Source organism: Petromyzon marinus, unplaced genomic scaffold (genome assembly GCF_048934315.1).
Source record: "Petromyzon marinus isolate PM22_M1 ecotype Great Lakes invasive population unplaced genomic scaffold, UKy_Petmar_22M1.pri1.0 PM_G_Scaffold_86, whole genome shotgun sequence".
Classification (NCBI taxonomy): Eukaryota; Metazoa; Chordata; class Hyperoartia; order Petromyzontiformes; family Petromyzontidae; genus Petromyzon; species Petromyzon marinus.
In genome coordinates this window covers 527,573-541,812 of record NW_027423042.1, presented here as the reverse complement: position 1 = coordinate 541,812, position 14,240 = coordinate 527,573, and positions in this window count along the sequence as shown.

Here is a 14,240-nt window from a genome sequence, read left to right as displayed (position 1 = left end):
GGTGGGGGTGGGCGGGTCTCGTGATGGGGGGAAGGGCAGTCACGTGCCTACGGGTGGGCAGGTCTCGTGATGGGGGGAGGGGCAGTCACGTGCCTACGGGTGGGGGTGGGCGGGTCTCGTGATGGGGGGAGGGGCAGTCACGTGCTTACGGGTGGGCGGGTCTCGTGATGGGGAGGAGGGGCAGTCACTTGCCTACTTGTGTGGGGGTGGGGAGTTTGGTGATGTGGTGTGACGAGAAGGGAGTGATTTGAGGTGCGGAGTTTAGGCGAGAGAGAGGAGGTGTGGCGAGAGAGAGGCGTGAGGGGGCTGAAATCCGGCAAGTGGAGGGAGCCACATTGCATTCATGGCTTTTATTTTGGTGATTTCGAAAACGTTTTTTTTGTTTTGGCCATGTTTTTGTTTATTGTAGTACGGAGTTAGACTGATGGCCTTAATCTTAGTTGTCTTGTGGTTGTTGTTGTTATTTGACTTGCATTCCACTGGGATTTTTGCACACAGCGTTGGTGTACGGTGCTATTTCAGGAATATTTTGCTGTTTTTCCCTGGATTTTCTGTTTGCACAGTCACACAAAGTCACTTCAAGATGTTTTCTTGTTCATGTTTGTTTTGTTTGTTGCGATTGCACCCGATTCAAGAGCCGAATGGCTCACAGGGCTATACCAAAATAAATGAAACTATGAACTAACTATGAACTATGCTTCGTTGTTCTTACCCTCACCGCGATCACGGTGGCAGCAAGCAGCGGCAAGCAGGGGCGGCACCGCTCCCCCATCGCCATGAGCCTCCTCCACTCAAGCCGCCGGCCGCGCCCGCACCGCCTCGTCCAGGCCCCGGCGTGGCTGGCGCCGCGCGCCACGCTGCGCTGCGATCCCCGCTCGGCCAGGACGCTCCGCGGCTCCGAGCTGATGGAGGCGCCGCGGTTCGCGTGCGGCACCGACGGCTTCTACGCGGCGCGGCGGGGCGAGAGCCGGGGCGGTGGGGGCGCCGGGGCGGGCGGCGTCGTGGACGAGTGCCGCTTCCGTTCCCGCTCGCCGACGCGACCGGAGCGGTACTGCGCTCCGCCTCGCGGCACGGGGGGGGGCCTCGAGGCACGGGGGGGGGGGCCTCGAGGCACGGGGGGGGGGCCTCGAGGCACGGGGGGGCCTCGAGGCACGGGGGGGGGGCCTCGAGGCACGGAGGGGGCCTCGAGGCACGGGAGGGGCCTCGAGGCACAGGGGGGCCTCAAGGCACGGGGGGGCCTCAAGGCATGGGGGGGCCTCGAGGCACGGGGGGGCCTCAAGGCACGGGGGGGGCCTCGAGGCACGGGGGGGCCTCAAGGCACGGGGGGGGCCTTACTGGCGAGCGCGCCGTGAAGAAAAAACAAAAATTTTTTAAAAAAATTCCTTCTAGAAAAGTAGAGAAGGGGGGGTGGGGGGTTACGTAAAACAAAGCATTAAAAAATCCCCAAAAAATCGAGTGCAACTGGGTTAAATGTTAATTAACCAAGTCACCAGGAATGTGTCCGATCTCACGCGATCTCGGAAGCTCAGCACGGTTGAGTCTGGATCGTGCGTCGATCGGTGACCACCATACAAACCGGCTTAGTGCAGGCTGCTGTTATGCTTCATGGTGGGCAGCTCTATCATCTTAATGCTCCTGCTCTCACCATAATCCTCACAACTCACATGGTGGAAAGCCCTCATCCAGTGGTGAATTAATAAAGTGATGTACAAATATAAGACAACGGTCTGATTTGCTCCCCAAAAAGGTAAGATTAAATCCCCATTAGCCTAATAAACTTAAAAAGCAATGTTTAAACAACCAAACTCGTAATTTGTTTTATTGATGGGGAATATTGCTGGGGAGATGCTTTATCGCTAGCCATGCTATCTTAATGTTTACAGCTGTAATCCTCTTGTTACGTGTGCATTGCATCAATAAATTGAGAAATATTCAGATAATTAGCGCTGTAAATGCCTCGGAGGCCAATTTCATTTTCCAAATATAATTTCAGGTAAGAATAGGAGGAATAAGAAGTGTGTTTAGTATAGAACATGCAGTGCAGTCGCCATCCATGTTAATGTAAGCCACAGGATGGCAGCAGCATGTATACACTTGATTGAAACCTTCCACTTTTATAACGAAAGCTGTTTTATAAGCAGACTTGAAGATAATGTTATAGTAAACGTGCGTATAATATGTTTTTAACATCTCTTTTTTAACATTTTTTTTTATTATACAACTAATTCCTAAATGTTACATGTATAATAAAAGGAATTTACTCGCAAGACAAGACGATCGCTTGTGTTGCGATGGAAACGTGATATTGTTCTTATTTTCATTATTTTTTCTATCTACGTGGCTTTACCGAAAGACCCAAAGAAAATAGAAATTACATTTTGTATGACTTACCCAACCAAGATGGTTCTTGTATCATATGCTAGATGTACTGTAATTGAACATTTGTCTTGGTTTTTGTTTCTGACCGTGCAGATATGCCTGACCGGGTGCCCTCAGGATGCCATGATTAAGATTAATAGAATCTGTCACGAGCATAATTTCAAGTTCTTTGCAGGAGATGTGTTTGGTTATCACAGCTACATGTTTATATTCTTAGCTCTTTCGGTAAAGTCACGTTTAAGGGAAACAATAAAATAATAATATATATAACAATAAAAATTATCACGATGTCTCATATCCTGCGTCCTTTCACTGGAAAAACCACCTCTGCGGTACAAAATTCTACTCACCTGGTATCGACAATCAAGGGTATTTCCCTGTCCCCAGACGACCTGCTTGTCAGTTTTGATGTAGTTTCCTTATTCACCAAGGTTCCTGTACCTGACACCATCGCAATCATTGAAGACTTGGTTCATCAAGGACTAAACACTGAGGTACCCACCCTGGTGAGACTGTTTAACCAATACATACTTCACTTGGAATGGAACTTTCTACAAACAAACTGAGGGCGCCCCAATGGGCACCCCCCTATCTCCGGTTATAGCTAACATTTTCATGGAGAAATTTGAGACTGACGCCATCCAGACTGCCACTCTGCACCCAACCTTATGGAAAATGTACGTGGATGACACCTTTATCATCTGGCCACATGGCCGGCCTGCTCTAGACCAATTCTTCGACCACATCAATTCCATACACCCAGCCATCAGATTTACCATGGAAGTCGAAAAAGATGGCAAGCTACCTTTTTTGGATGTCCTAATTAAAAAGAGACCTGATGGTTCAATGAGCCACTCTGTCTACAGGAAAGCTACCCATACGGATGCTTATCTGAAACCGGATTCCTACCACCATCCATCACAGAAGAATTCTCTCATCAAGAGTATCATAGAGCCCAATGCATATCCGACCAGGAACACATAGGCAGTGAACTCAAGCACGTACACCAAGCTCTTAAGGCTAATGGTTACTCCGACTATACAATCCGCAAAGCTATCACTCAAACCATGAAGAAGGACCCTCTTGAGGAGCCTTTCAAAACCATCACTTTACCCTACATTGCAGGGATCACAAAAAAGATCTCCAAAATCTTGAATAAACACAAGATCCAGGTCCGTTTCAACACATTACATAAAATCCGTGATCTGGTTCCGTCTGTAAAAGATGTGATTCCGGACATACAGTACCCTGGTGTCTACAAACTAAGTTGCTTCTGTGGTAGTAGTTACATTGGAGAAACCAAACGCCATGTCTCGGACCGCATTCGTGAACACAAAGCAGACCTTAAACACGGTAGGACCAACACCTCGGCCGTGGCAGATCATTGTTATATTTCAGTAGGCTCACATGACATTGACTTTTCCAAGACAGGTTCTTTGTAAGCCATCTGGCTACCATGAGATATTCGTTCATGAGGCTATCCACATATACAAGCACAGAGGCAATTTCAACCGAGAAGATGGATTCTGGCTTAGCAATCATTGGAAAGATTTGATAAACTATTTCAGGTCTTAATTGATTGTTCACGCTTACAGTGGCTTTCAGACAGCATACATTAATTTTTCGTCTCCCCCCTCCTCTTTTCAGAACATAGATGGACTAGTCCTTCTAAATAAACTGCCAAATCGCTGCGCGTGGCGCAGACGTTTTTTAAATATAAATAAATGCACCGTTTAAAATAAATTAATTAATGCAAACCGACACACCTGATGACGACCGTTTGTGTTATGGTCGAAACGTGATAATTTGTATTGTTTTATATATTTTTATTATTTTGTTGTTTCCCTTCAATAATAAAATATATATAATATATACTTTATTATTTTTTTGTTTCCCTTCAACGTGACTTTACCGAAAGAGCTAAGAATATGAGTTTATCAATCTACATGACGATGACGATGATGATGATGAGGTCAATCTCCATGACGACGATGATGACGAGTTTGTTAATCTCCATGACGACGATGATGATGACGAGTTTGTTAATCTCCATGCGGACGATGATGATGACGAGTTTGTAAATCTCCATGACGATGATGATGTTGAGTTTGTAAATCTCCATGACGACGATGATGATGACGAGTTTGTAAATCTCCATGATGACGATGATGTTGAGTTTGTAAATCTCCATGACGACGATGATGATGACGAGTTTGTAAATCTCCATGATGATGATGAGTTTGTAAATCTCCATGATAATGATGATGACGAGTTTGTTAATCTCCATGACGATGATGACGAGTTTGTAAATCTCCATGACGACGATGATGATGACGAGTTTGTCAATCTCCATGACGACGATGATGATGAGTTTGTAAATCTCCATGACGACGATGATGATGACGAGTTTGTAAATCTCCATGACGACGATGATGATGAGTTTGTCAATCTCCATGACGACGATGATGATGATGACGAGTTTGTCAATCTCCATGACGACGATGATGAGTTTGTAAATCTCCATGACGATGATGATGAGTTTGTAAATCTCCATGATGATGACGATGAGTTTGTCAATCTCCATGACGACGATGATGATGACGAGTTTGTAAATCTCCATGAAGACGATGATGATGATGAGTTTGTCAATCTCCATGACGATGATGATGAGTTTGTAAATCTCCATGACGACGATGATGATGATGACGAGTTTGTCAATCTCCATGACGATGATGATGAGTTTGTAAATCTCCATGACGACGATGATGATGACGAGTGTTAATCTCCATGACGACGACGACGATGATGATGACGAGTTTGTAAATCTCCATGACGACGACCTCCAAGACTCGTGGAGCCTCCAGCAGCCCCCGTTGCCATGGCCACGGGCACAAACCACTTGAAGACTTCAACCCGGGGGTGGTGGTCGACATCGGGCGGTGGCAGCGTTCAGTGGCGATCATCTGCGTTGTGTCGCATTTGCGTGAGAGAGAGAGAGTTTCAAGTTTTCAAGTTTCATTTATTAGGTGTAGCCCTGTGAGCCATGCGGCTCTTAAGTCGGGTGCAACCGCAACAAACAAAATTTGAACACAGAACATCTTAAAGCGACAATGCGTAACAGAAACATTCTGGAATAAACCAGCAAATATTCCACACAAAAAAACATGTTAAAACGCTGTGTGTTAAAATCAATGTGGTGCAAGCCAACAACAACAACCATAAGACAATTTAGATTAACCATGTTTTCGAATCACCAAAATAAAGCTGTAAAAACAATGTAACAACAGTAATCATAGGAACTGTGAATTTAAATTTAACAATAAACGATATACATAATTCGTACGACAAAAAAACTGCAGCCATAGCTGGCAGCACGACACTCCCAGTGTATGATGTGTGAGTGAGTCAGCAGCAGAGTGAGTGAGTGTATGATGTGCGAGTCAGCGTATGATGAGTGAGTCAGCAGCAGCGTGAGTGAGTGTATGATGTGCGAGTCAGCGTATGAAGAGTGAGTTAGTGAATGATGTGTGAGCGAGTGTATGCTGTGTGAGCGAGTCAGTGGCAGTGTGAGTGTATGATGTGTGAGTCAGCGCACGATGTGTTAGTCAGCGCATGATGAGTGAGTCAGTGTATGATGTGCAAGTGAGCCAGCAAACAATGAGTGAACCTGTGTATGATGAGTGAATGGGTCAGTGGTTGTGCGAGTGTATGATGTGTGAGTGAGTAAGCGCATGATGAGCGAGTCAGTGCATGATGTGTGAGTGAGTCAGTGCATGGTGTGAGTGAGTCAGTGCATGGTGTGAGTAAGTCAGTGTATGATGTGTGAGTGAGTCAGTGCATGGTGTGAGTGAGTCAGTGTATGATGTGTGAGTGAGTCAGTGCATTGTGTGAGTGAGTCAGTGTATGATGTGTGAGTGAGTCAGTGTATGATGTGTGAGTGAGTCAGTGCATGGTGTGAGTGAGTCAGTGTATGCTGTGTGAGTGAGCCAGTGTATGATGTGTGAGTGAGTCAGTATATGATGTGTGAGTGAGTCAGTGTATGATGTGTGAGTGAGTCAGTGTATGATGTGTGAGTGAGTCAGTGTATGATGTGTGAGTGAGTCAGTGCATGGTGTGAGTGAGTCAGTGTATGATGTGTGAGTGAGTCAGTGCATGGTGTGAGTGAGTCAGTGTATGATGTGTGAATGAGTCAGTGTATGATGTGTGAGTGAGTCAGTGCATGGTGTGAGTGAGTCAGTGTATGATGTGTGAGTGAGTCAGTGCATGATGTGTGAGTGAGTCAGTGTATGATGTGAGAGTGAGTCAGTGTATGATGTGTGAGTGAGTCAGTGTATAATGTGTAAGTGAGTCAGTGCATGATTTGTGAGTGAGTCAATGTATGATGTGTGAGTGCGTCTGTGTATGATGTGAGGGTGAGTCAGTGTATGATGTGTGAGTGAGTCAGTGCATGGCATGAGTGAGTCAGTGTATGATGTGTGAGTGAGTCAGTGCATGGCATGAGTGAGTCAGTGTATGCTGTGTGAGTGAGCCAGTGTATGATGTGTGAGTGAGTCAGTGTATGATGTGTGAGTGAGTCAGTGTATGATGTGTGAGTGAGTCAGTGTATGATGTGTGAGTGAGTCAGTGTATGATGTGTGAGTGAGTCAGTGCATGGTGTGAGTGAGTCAGTGTATGATGTGTGAGTGAGTCAGTGCATGGTGTGAGTGAGTCAGTGTATGATGTGTGAATGAGTCAGTGTATGATGTGTGAGTGAGTCAGTGCATGGTGTGAGTGAGTCAGTGTATGATGTGTGAGTGAGTCAGTGTATGATGTGTGAGTGAGTCAGTGTATGATGTGAGAGTGAGTCAGTGTATGATGTGTGAGTGAGTCAGTGTATAATGTGTGAGTGAGTCAGTGCATGATGTGTGAGTGAGTCAGTGTATGATGTGTGAGTGCGTCAGTGTATGATGTGTGAGTGCGTCTGTGTATGATGTGAGAGTGAGTCAGTGTATGATGTGTGAGTGAGTCAGTGTATGATGTGTGAGTGAGTCAGTGCATGGTGTGTGAGTCAGTGCATAATGTGCGAGTGAGTCAGTATATGATGTGTGAGTGAGTCAGTGTATGATGTGTGAGTGAGTCAGTGTATGATGTGTGAGTGAGTCAGTGCATAATGTGCGAGTGAGTCAGTGCATGGTGTGTGAGTGAGTCAGTGCATAATGTGCGAGTGAGTCAGTATATGATGTGTGAGTGAGTCAGTGTATGATGTGTGAGTGAGTCAGTGTATGATGTATGAGTGAGTCAGTGTATGATGTGTGAGTGAGTCAGTGCATAATGTGCGAGTGAGTCAGTGCATGGTGTGTGAGTGAGTCAGTGCATAATGTGCGAGTGAGTCAGTGTATGATGTGTGAGTGAGTCAGTGTATGATGTGTGAGTGAGTCAGTGTATGATGTGTGAGTCAGTGTATGATGTGTGAGCGAGTCAGTGTATGATGTGTGAGTGAGTCAGTGCATGGTGTGAGTGAGTCAGTGCATTGTGTGAGTGAGTCAGTGCATGGTGTGAGTGAGTCAGTGCATGATGTGTGAGAAAGTCAGTGTCGGCTCCCTCTGCTTGCGCCGTCGCCCCGCCCCCCCCCCCCTTGACTCCGTCGGCCCCCCCCAGCTCCGTCGCCCCCCCCCCCGGCTCCATCGCTCCCCCACTGGCTCCGTCGCCCCCCCCCCCGGCTCCATCGCCCCCCCCCCCCCAGCTCCGTCGCCCACCCAGCTCCGTCGGCCCCCCCTGGCTTCGTCGCCCCTCCCCGGCTCTGTCGCCCCCCCCCCCATCTCCATTGGCCCCCCCGGCTCCGTTGCCCCCCCCGACACCGTCAGCCCCGCCCCCACGGCCCCCCCCTGGCTCTGTCGCCCCCCCCAGCTCCGTTGGCCCCCCCCTGGCTCCGTCAGCCCCCCCCAGCTCCGTCGGCCCCCCCCCGACTCCTTCGCCCCCCCTGGTTCCGTCGCCCCCCCCCGGCTCCGTCGGCCCCCCCCCCAGCTCCGTCGCCCCCCCGACTCCGTCGGCCCCCCCTGGCTCCGTTGCCCCCCCCCGGCCCCCCCAGCTCCGTCGGCCCCCTCGGCTCCGTCGGTCCCCTCCGTCGGCTCCCTCGGCCCCCTCACAAACGACAGACACGGTCAGATATCTTCCATGGTAGGTTGACAGTCACCTTTAAGTGCAATAAAAAATAGTTATAATAATTGTAACAACAATGAAAATAGCAATGACAATCATAATATTACTGACAAGGATGATTATAAACGGGGTTACACCCCCACTCCCCCACCACCTCCATTCAACATGGGTTGACCCACGGGTGACCGCCCGATGTTTTGTAAACAAGTTTAACGTTGAGGGGGTTGTTGGTTATTGATCCCCTCGGACGTGGTGAAGGAGTTTAAAGTTCTCTGCTCGACTCGGCAGAATCGGCGTCTTGGGAAAGGCGACGTTGAGCTGAGAGCCTTGGGAGGAGCGAGAGAGTCTCTTAGCACGTGGGGGAATATCGTCACCCAAAAAAGTAAGAATCGTTTAAATGTGTCTTTGTGTATGTGCGGCGGTGAAGAGCTTCATAGATAATCGGATTTCTTCCGGTAATAAATGTTCTCATGAAACATCCTTAACCTATAAGTTAAACGTAATTGAGGATTCAGGCTTCGCCTAGTAACAGGTTAGTAGGCCTCAAGCCTTAGGCCTAAAGGTTTAATCTTTAATTTGTTCACCCACCTAAGGTGTTTAATAATTTAATTATACAGAGATCGTGAGATGGCAAATCTTCAGTCACCCCTTAATCTGTAAGTGCATTTTTAACTAATTAGAGGATTCTCACGCCGAAGGCTTCGCCTAGTAACAGGTTAGTAGGCCTCAAGCCTTAGGCCTAAAGGTTTAATTTACTTACCCACCTAAGATGTTTAATAATTAAATTTTACAGAGATCGTGAGATGGCAAATCTTCAGTCACCCCTTAAACTGTAAGTGCATTTTTAACTAATTAGAGGATTCTCACGCCGAAAGCTTCGCCTAGTAACATGTTAGTAGGCCTCAAGCCTTAGGCCTAAAGGTTTAATCTTTAATTTGTTCACCCACCTAAGGTGTTTAATAATTTAATTATACAGAGATCGTTAGATGGCAAATCTTCAGTCACCCCTTAAACTGTAAGTGCATTTTTTTTTACTAATTTGAGGATTATTGTATGAAAATGTTGATGTAAATAATAAAATTTAATTTAATTTTATGCGTAATTATCCAAAGTTATGTTAATGTTTCAATTATGTGCATAAATTATGCTAAGTGGAGATATGACGTATTAATTTATGCGAACGCATGCTATTATGCTAATGTATACAGTTATGATAATTAGGCTTAGCTTCGTTGCCCAGGGTCGTATCATCAATCGGCATCATACAATTAATTGTATGAAGTTATGCAGGTGTGCTGTAAGTATGCCAGATTGAGCTCGGCTTTGTTGTCTAGGTTCGTATTATCGATCGCTATGATACAATTATTCTCGCTTTAACATTTACTGATTATGTATTAGTGTGTTATCTCAGGTCTCCAAATTCAAATCTCACCGCAGGATACAGTTCTTGTAATTAAGAATTAACTTAGGAAATAAACACTCAAACACTGCTGTGTTAAGCAATTTTAATTTCTAAACAAAACTTTAACACTCTAATATGCGAATTCTTATGCTTGAAATTGTCAACACAGTATTCCAGGAGATGTTCCCCTCATTGATCCATACATTTAACCCTCAATAATCACGTTTGTTAACTGGGTACCAGAACAATTGATTACTTCCTCAGAGTAACACGATCATATACGGCGATAGGGAACAAAACTCCTTAAAAATTCGTGCAACGATATTCATACGAAGGCAATAAAGAAACATGTCCTGAAGGCAAAGTACACGGTAATTAATTCATGAGCAAGATTACGTAATTGCGAAATGTCTTGGAACAAGGGTGTGTGGCAGTACGCCTGCTTCAGCAAATACTCATCAATTGGCTAAGGCTTCATGGATTCATACATTTAACCCTCAATGATCACGTTTGTTTACTGGGTACCGGAACAAACAATTGCTTCATCAGAGTAACATGAGCATATACGGCAAATAGGAATAAAAGTCCTTCTTAGCTCTTTCGGTAAAGTCACGTTGAAGGGCAACAATAAAACATATATAAAACAATAAAAATTCTCACGACGTTTCCACCATAACACAAACGTCGTGAGAATTTTTATTGTTTTATATATATTTTATTATTTTATTGTTTCCCTTCAACGTGACTTTACCGAAAGAGCTAAGAATATGAATTACTGTAGTCACGAAAGCTTTAAATCAAAAGGAATAAAAGTCCTTAAAAAATTCATGCAACGACATTCACACGAAGGCAATAAAGAAACTTATCCCGAAGGCAAAACGTATACGGCAATGAATCCATGGGCAAGATTACGTAAGTTAACGAAATGTTGAAACCATGGTGTGCAGCAGTAGGCCTGCTTCAGCAAATACTTATTAATTGGCTGAGGTTTCAATACATTCACGGGCCAGATTCTGTGATCAAAGGAAGATTTCAACGCAGTGTTCTCCCTGTGAGTGTGTGAATTCGTAACTTATGTTTTTAAACGTTTAGTTTTCATCAATGAATTCGTTGATAATATTTATGCAAATCAAAAAGAAACATAACTACTAAAAATACTTCTACACGACCGTTTCCCCGTAACCCAATGGCAACCGTGTTCTTCGTTATCAGTTGATACTTGACGCACTTATCATGAGTCTTCTTAGTAATGATTCGTGTATATGTGTTGAGTGGGCATGGTATGGGTTGAGTGGGGATGTGTTGTTGATCAATTATTTGCGTCAAGCAGATGCCAGGTGATGCGTTGCAATGTGTGGCGGCGTGCATGTCATACGGATAGCTGGGTTCTCTCACACGGGCGGCCGGAGTTCGGTCCGCAGCCAGTCCGAAGAGTCGGCACGACGCGATGATCCCGTCTTCAGGTAGCACCCACAGCTCTTCCGCTGGCAGCTGACACCCTTGCTTGGTGCGCGCCGGCTCCGGCTCTCTGGCGACGAACGATGCTTTCGTTCGTCGATGGATGACGCTGGAATTCTGGTCAGCTTAGCTCGAACTGCAGTGGCTCTTGTGAGTCGACGCCCAGAGCAGAATGATTTTCGAGCGATACTTCTTCGGACGGCGCTGAATTCGCACGGCGTAGCATGTCACTACTCGGCGAGCCTCACCATCCTGGATGAGTTGCGGAGTCTTCTTCTGCGTCGGCGGTGATCTCCTGCGTTGGTGGCTGGCTGTTATCTTCGGTAGCTGGTCATCTTCGGTAGCTGATGATCGCCGTCTTCTGCCGCTGGTAGCTGTGTTGCAATGTATGGCCCGTGTCTCTCTTTTTATGCCAAAATTTCTTTCTCTACTCGCCTTCTCACAAAGGACCGGAACTTTCTATGATCTCGCTCTGTGTTGTGGGGGGGGGGGAGTTGTATGTGTGTCCGTGTGTGTGTCATTTATTAAGCCATCTGTGTCTCTCCCCAAGCCATCTTTTCATCTGTGGAACACAGATGCCCCCCTGCAATACAAGAGTAATTTCCCTCGCTCTGGGCGTTACATTCTTTGCTATGCCGTGCTGCGGGAAGACAAAGACGGTTGGGAGGGTCTTTTCCTATGGGATACAGTTTATCTTGGTTGTGTGTGACCTATTTCGCCTCATCTTTTCTGGATAACCCTCGGTTTAATAATGCATAATTATTATTTGGTTAATGTTTCCCAAGATTTGTGATTTAACATTGTAATCACCACGTATTTCTTAGGGTTTTTTTTTTTTTTCGTCCCCCTGTCAGTATCCGCGGACCCGTGCTGTTATACTAGAGTAATTTATTGGTGTCCTCAGTTTTAGAGGTATAACTTAGTTTCGGTTAAGCTTCTTGACTGCTGGAATTAATTTCTATGGTTTTTGTAAAGTCACGTAAATGGCAAGATGTAGTGTAATTTAAGGTGAATAACGTTAGTATCAGTATTATGTACGAGAAGTAATACCCACTATGTAGATTGTAGTCTGTTTTTTTATCGTAGCGAGTGTGTAGATTCCTATAATGTCAACTTATTCTTTAAAGCTTTCGTGACTGCAAGGATTCATCTTCTTTGGTTCTTTCGGTAAAGTCACGTAGAATGAGAATAAAATAATAAATTAATAAAATAAAATAACACAATAAAATTCTCACGATGTTTCGGCCACAACACAAGTGGCCTTCATCAGGTGAAGGGATGAGACTGTCTCGAGGACAGCGCTGGAGCGAACACAGCCAAGCTCAGACCGCGACCTTTAAGCTGTGTGAGAAGAAACAGAGCGCCTTGACAAAGGAATTAGCATTTGGTATTACCTTAGAGTCGCGGCTTTAAATCGAAATTTAACCGCCTCTACGGGGAGGGATTCCACATAACCTTAAGATCATTCAACAGACTCCGGGATAAGAAGGCTCAACTAATCGAGTCTCTCACCTTTCTGAAGAGATGCCGCGACTCTAAGGTAATACCAAATGCTAATTCCTTTGTCAAGGCGCTCTGTTTCTTCTCACACAGCTTAAAGGTCGCGGTCTGAGCTTGGCTGTGTTCGCTCCAGCGCTGTCCTCGAGACAGTCTCGTCCCTTCACCTGATGAAGGCCACTTGTGTTGTGGCCGAAACGTCGTGAGAATTTTATTGTGTTATTTTATTTTATTAGTTTATTGTTTTATTCTCATTCTACGTGACTTTACCGAAAGAACCAAAGAAGACTTATTCTTGTTGCTGAGTTTTGTCCTATTTCGTCTGATGTATGTGTGTTTGTTCTATTTTATTGTGGTGATGAGATGTCTCATCAAGGCCTGGCTCCTTCCTTCGCGGTCGGGTGTCGCCTTTGTCTATCTCGGTGGGAGTCGTGTTCTCTCCCTTTGTCGTTTTATTGCTACCGCATGTGGCTGGGAAAAAAGGCGGCCGATAGGCTTCCTCTATGGAATCCTTTTCTCTCGGTCCCGTGATCAACCCATCTCGCTCCATCTCCTCTGGGTGACCCTTGGCTTAACTCTAATAATCATTATTTGGTTTATGTTTTCCAAGATTCATCTTTAATCTTTAATTTGTTTACCCACCTAAAGTGTTGTTAACAACTTCACTGATTTTGAAATAACAAAAATATTTTTTTAACACAAAACATTTTTTTGTTATTTTCTTTGAACCTATCTAAGTGACTTTACCGAAAGACCCAAGAATATTAAATGACCTCGTTTAATAATGATAATTATCATGACAGATTAAGAACAATAATGGTAACAATGATAACATTAACAATAATGAACAATAAGGATAACAAGGATAATTTTATCAATTTATGATAATCGTAATGATGATAGCAATGATACGGATACTGATAATACGGATGATCGTGATAAATATATTATAACAAAACAGATAATGACAATGATACGGATACTGATAATACGGATAATCGTGATAAAGATATTATAACGATACAGATAATGACAATGATACGGATACTGATAATACGGACAATCGTGATAAAGATATAACGATATAGATAATGACAATGATACGGATACTGATAATACAGACAATCGTGATAAAAATATTATAACGATACAGATAATGACTGATACGGATACTGATAATACGGATAATTGTGATAAAGATATTATAATGATACAGATAATGACAATGATACAGATACTGATAATACGGATAATCGTGATAAAGATATTATAACGATACAGATAATGACAAGGCACCTTAATTACTCTCACGCAGCTTAAAGGTCACGGTCTGAGCGTGGCTGTGTTTCACTCCAGCGCTGTCCTC